Below are 6,507 nucleotides of genomic sequence, written 5' to 3'. Positions count from 1 at the left end.
TTGTATACACGCAAGAGAACTTGACCAATGAGAGAAGGGAGGCGGGACTACGGCAGCGCCTTGTCCAATGATGGCTTACAGATCGGTTTATCACGCCTACTTCGGAATAGATGGGGAATATTCTCAGTAATGTGGATACTTAAAATATTCCAATTCAAAACTAAGTTTCTTTAAGTCTATTTTTATTTTATTTTTTCAAAAGTACCATCTGATAGGATGTGGGAAATATTACTGCTTCAAGTAATATTGTGCGATTGCATGGGATTTTAGTTGTAGTATTTACTAGTTTCACATTGCTTTTTATTTGTACTTTGTGGACAAAATGTCATTGTCATCAGGTGAAACCCCGAGAGATTTGAGCTCTCAGATAACTTTTACTAAAGCCTCAGACCTTAATTAGCTTGTTAGGGCTATGACATAATTTGGAAAGGCCAGGTGATGCAAATTTCAAAGCTTTACAAATACTCTGACTCCTCAAACCTTGTCCCAACAATCTGCAGCCATGGGCTCCTCTAAGCAGCTGCCTAGCACTCAGAAAATTAAAATAATTTTTGCCCCCAAAGCAGGAGAAGGCTATAAGAAGATAGCAACGCATTTTCAGGTAGCCATTTCCTCAGTTCATAGTGTAATTAAGAAATGGCAGTTAACAGGAATGGTGGAGGTCATGTTGAGGTCTGGAAGACCAAGAAAACTTTCAGAGAGAACTCCTTGTAAGATTGCTAGAAAGGCAAATCAAAACCCCTGTTTGACCGCAAGAGACCTTAAGGAAGATTTAGCAGACTCTGGAGTAGTGGTGCACTGTTCTACTGTGCAGCAACACCTGCACAAATATGACCTTCATGGAAGAGTCATGAGAAAAAAACCTTTCCTGCGTCCTCGCCACAAATTTCAGCGTCAGAAGTTTGCAAATTAACATCTAAACAAGCCTGATGCGTTTTGGAAACAAGTCCTGTGGACTGATGAAGTTAAAATATAACTTTTTGGCCACAATGAGCAAAGGAGTTGGATGTTCTGCTGTCCTCCTTGCCAGAGGATGGTAGGCCACTTGTGGTTCTTGGTGATTTCAACATATACCAAGACAAGCCCCAGGCCACTGAACTGAATACTCTCCTGTTCTCATTTGACTTGGAAAGACTACATACCACAGCAACTCACAGATCGGGCAACCAGCTGGACCTAATTTTTACACGTAACTGTACCAGCTCAAATATTCTTGTTACTCCTTTACATGTCTCTGATCACTACTTTGTTCATTTCAACATGACCCTCCCATCTACAATAAAACAGTCTCCACCTTTGGTTTCCTTTCACCGTAACCTCCGTTCTCTTTCACCCTCACGCCTTTCCACTGCTGTCTCTACCTCTCTTCCCACACTAAATGTATTTACCACGCTAAATGTAAACACTGCCACAGACACACTAAGCTCTACTTTAACAACCTGTCTAGACAACATCTGTCCTATCTCCTCTAGACCAGCACGTGCTACACCACCCAGCCCCTGGCTGTCTGACATCCTTTGTGAACATCGGACTGACCTCAGGGCAGCTGAGAGGAGATGGCGGAAATCTAAAGATCCAGCAGATCTAGGTAAATATCAGTCTCTGCTTGCAACTTTTTCAGATAACGTTAAATCTGCAAAAACCTCCTATTACCAGAACAAGATCAACAGCACCACAGACACTCGCAGCTTGTCAATACACTTCTCTGCCCTCCCCCTCCACCGCCTGACACATCACTGACAGCAGATGTCTTCACCACATTTTTTACTAATAAGGTTACAACCATCAGCAATACATTCTCAGCACCACACACTGTCAAACACCCATCTCCTATATGCAACTCTTCTGTCTCTATGTTCTCTCCTCTGACTGACACTGAGGTCTCTAAACTCCTCCTCTCCAACTACCCCACCACCTGTTCCCTTGACCCCATTCCTTCTCACCTTCTCCAGAACATTTCTCCATCCATCCTACCTGCACTCACACACATAATTAACACATCTCTACTTACAGGTACTTTCCCCACTACGTTTAAGTAGGCTCGAGTAAGCCTGCTGCTGAAGAAACCCACACTTAATCCCACACAAATAGAACACTACAGAGCAGTCTCTCTCATCCCGTTCATGGCAAAAACACTTGAAAGGGCAGTTTTCAAATCTCTGCCTATCTCTCACAGAACAAGCTGCTGGATGACAATCAGTCAGGCTTCAAAAGTGGACATTCCACCGAGACTGCCCTGCTGTCTGTCACTGAGTTGGGCAAAAGCTGAATCCAGATCATCTGTCCTGATTCTGCTGGACCTTTCTGCAGCCTTTGACACAGTCAACCATCAGGTCTTACTCTCTACCCTCTCCTCACTGGGCATCACAGGAACTGTGCTTGACTAGTTTAACTCCTATCTCTCAGGTAGGTCCTTCATGGTAGCCTGGAGAGGTGAGGTATCCAAGCCACATCAGCTACTTACTGGGGTACCTCAGGGATCAGTGCTTGGGCTACTTCTCTTCTCTATATACACAACATCACTGGGACCCATCATTCAGGCACATGGTTTCTCTTACCACTGCTACACTGATGATACGCAACTCTACTTGTCTTTCCAGCCCAACGACACCACAGTGACTGCTCGAATTTCTGCCTGCCTGGCAGATATCTCGACCTGGATGAAGGAGCACCACCTGCAACTCAACCCAGCCAAGACTGAACTTCTTGTCTTTCCAGCCAACCCTGCTGTTGAACACAACATAACCGTGCAGCTGGGTGCAACTACAGTAACGCCTTCCAAATCAGTCGGAAATCTAGGGGTAATCATCGACAACAGACTAAATTTCACAGACCACATCTCAAAGACCGCAAGATCATGTAGATTTACACTCTACAATATCAGGAAGATAAGACCCTTCCTCTCTGAACATGCCACACAACTGCTTGTCCAGTCACTTGTCATAACTAGACTGGACTACTGTAACGCTCTCATTGCAGGCCTCCCTGCATGTGCAATTAGACCCCTGCAAATGATCCAGAATGCAGCAGCACGTCTGGTCTTTAATGAACCAAAGAGGGCACGTTACACCACTCCTTGTCTCTCTCCACTGGCTGCCGGTTGATGCACGTATCAAATTCAAGGCTCTGATGCTGGCATACAGAACAGTCAATTGGTCTGCTCCAGCATACCTAAAATCATTTCTGCAGAGCTACGCGCCCACTAGAAGCCTGTGGTCGGCTAAGGAACGTCGCCTTGTACCAACACAAAGAGGCACCAAAACACTTTCCCGGACTTTCAGCTTCATCATACCACGTTGGTGGAACGACCTTCCCAACTCCATCCGTGAAGCTGACTCACTCTCTGTCTTAAAAAAAAAAAACTACTAAAAATACATCTTTTCCATGAGCACTTAAACAGTCATTTAAAAAAAATAAAATAAAATAAAAATTCCTGTTGCACTTTATTCTGTTTTGAATACTATTCTGATGCTAGTAAACTTTGTAACTTACAGCACTTTTTCATACCATACCATACACTTATGTTTTCTTCTTTTGTAAGTCGCTTTGGATAAAAGCATCTGACAAATTAATAAATGTATGTCTGTCACGACTGCTATGTTGATCAGAACTGCACCCAAGAATTTCACACACCATTGCACTTGTGTATATGGCTGTGAGACAATGATAGTGATTTGATTTGTTTGGAGAAAAAAGGGTGCAGAATTTCATGAAAAGAACACCTCTCCAACTGTTAAGCACAGGGGTGGATCGATCATGATTTGGCTTGTGTTGATGCCAGTGGCACAGGGGAACATTTCACTGGTTGAGGAAAGAATGGATTAAATTAAATACCAGCAAATTCTGGAAGCAAACATCACACCATCTGTAAAAAAGCTGAAGATGAAAAGAGGATTGCTTTTACAACAGGATAATGATCCTAAGCACACCTCAAAATCATCAATGGACTACCTCAAGAGGCGCAAGCCCTCACAGTCCCCTTACCTAAACATCATCGAAAGTCTGTGGATAGACCTCAAAAGTGCGTTGCATGCAAGACGGCCCAAGAATCTCACAGAACTAGAAGCCTTTTGCAAGGAAGAATGGGCAAAAATCCCCCAAACAAAAATTGAAAGACACGTAGCTGGCTACAGAAAGCGTTTTCAAGCTGTGATACTTGCCAAAGGGGGTGTTAATAAATACTGACCATGCAGGGTGCCCAAACATTTGCTTCGGGCCCTTTTTCTTTTTTGTTATTTTGAAACTGTGAAAGACGAATATAAAAAAGTAAAATTGCTTAAAATATTAAAGAAACTTGTCAACTTTAACTTTATGCCTTTTGGAAATCAGGCCATCTTTTGCTCGCTTAGCTATTCACAGCAACAGGAATTTTGATTAGGGGTGACCAAACTTTTGGATGCCACTGTACTTTCCTCCAGGATCTGGTTGAAACCCTTGTATGCCTATCTTCTGATTGGCAATGGTGTTTGAGCCCTGCCCCTTCAGGGGCGAACTTGGCCTATATAAGCGGGTGCTCAATTACCATTACTTCAGATTTTTCTGACTGAGGGACAGAGGTTATTACTCTTGCCTCATTTACATCACAGTAGTAGTGCAGCCAGCTTTCGCAATGTCTCGTTCCCTTCATCTCAGGGAACTGAGGTTACATACGTAACCGGAGACATTCCCTTTCGATTCAGTTCACTTCGACATTGTTATGGGGAACAGAATCCCATCCCCCATCACTATGTGATATTATACTCCCTGACTCCACTCTCATCTCCACTGTTTTAATTGTGTTCAGCTCAAGGTTGTTTTGACTGCACCAGACGGCCAGCTGTTCAACTTCCCTTCTGTATGTAGACTCATCGGCATCTTGGATGAGGCCGATGACAGTAGTGTCGTCTGCAAACTAAAGGAGCATTACAGAGGGGTTCTTGACAGTGCAGTCATTTGTGTACAGGCAGAAGAGTAGTGGGGAGAGTGCACATCCCTGGGGAGCGCCAGTGCTGGTTGTACATGTGCTGGAGGTGAATTATAGTTGGAAAAAGTAGGTTTTATGCTTATAAGGAGTGCTTGTGGCTTTCTATAGTGGGTATTAAAACCAAAGCTCTACATACAAATGACAGCCTACCTGTAACAGAGGGTTTCTGGCTTAATTTACAGGATATAAAAAGCACTCTAAACAGAGGACTTGAGAGGAAATGGAAGTTACATCCAGGTTGTAAAACCTCACAAATGTATTATGTGATAACCATACTGCTGCCAAACATATGTTCTGTTGGGACACGCCGTTTTTTTCCATGCCCATGATGATGCCATGCCTCTAGTTGAATGTGCTTTGACCCCAATAGGGCAATTTATGCCTTGCAAATGAATTTTAAAAATTAATTTCAAGCTCAATTAGTGGAAAGGCAGTCAATTCATTAAGTGATGAGCTGTTTCCTCACAAAAGCAGTTTATTCAGCACACTGAAGCATCTCCTACATGGACATCCATTCAAAAAGAACGGTCTCTTGTCTCCTCGCCAGTGTATCGTCCATAGAATGTCTATGGGAGCGCTGCGTTATGTGATTTTAGGCTATGCTTGTAGGCTCCCCTAGAAGGCTCTGCTTGTTTTGCAGACTTAGTCGGGCACGGTTCTCCGATTGGTGGATCTTTCTCTGCTGGATCATGGGTAATGTAGTTGTTCACCAGGAAGTCAGCTATTAAACTTTTTTTTTTTTTTTTTAATAAAGTTGAAATAACGCAGACTGATGGCTTCAACAAAGGCATATTCTATCAATTAACAACATCGGAGCTCATGGTAGGTCTGTATAAAGGTTTATAAGTTATCATTGAAAATAAATTAGTCTATGGGAGAACAAATAATGGGATTTATAAACAAGTACAGAATATCAAAGGCAGTCTTCCACCAGTCACAAGTGAGTTTTATATGGGTTCAACAGATACTCTCTTGAAACTCCACAGAACAAAAACTCTACTGATCTGAACAGCCATAGGAATAATAGGATGAATGTAATGTAAACATTTTGAATATAGATGCTGTAACTATTGACAGACATCACTGAAATAGGTATTAATTACAGCTGTTTCTGTGAAAGCCCTAGCCTACACTCTGTTAACAACAAGATTAACAAACGTGTTAACAAACACGTCCAGTTAGGGTTGCCACCCAGATAGTCCCATATTTAAAGATAAAATATCCCGTATTGAATCAATACGGGACGCGATTTGTCCCGTATTTAAGCTGGTCAGATGACGTCATGGTGAAATGTTCCAGATCGCCAATTTAACATTGATATAAACTGGAAAATTTGCCTATGGTGTGTAAGGCTGTCTGAAAAGTCCACAGATGGTGGTTAAACTGTGGAATTGTTTCTATAGAAACGTTCAATAAGATCAAACAATGTATAAATACAATCATAAAGACAAGAATGGGTGAAGGGAAAAAAAAAAAAAAAAAAAATATATATATATATATATATATATATATATATATATATATATATATATATATATATATAT

Source organism: Myxocyprinus asiaticus, chromosome 4 (genome assembly GCF_019703515.2).
Source record: "Myxocyprinus asiaticus isolate MX2 ecotype Aquarium Trade chromosome 4, UBuf_Myxa_2, whole genome shotgun sequence".
NCBI lineage: Eukaryota > Metazoa > Chordata > Actinopteri > Cypriniformes > Catostomidae > Myxocyprinus > Myxocyprinus asiaticus.
The sequence above is the reverse complement of the archived record's forward strand: the minus strand, read 5'-3'. Positions refer to the sequence as shown.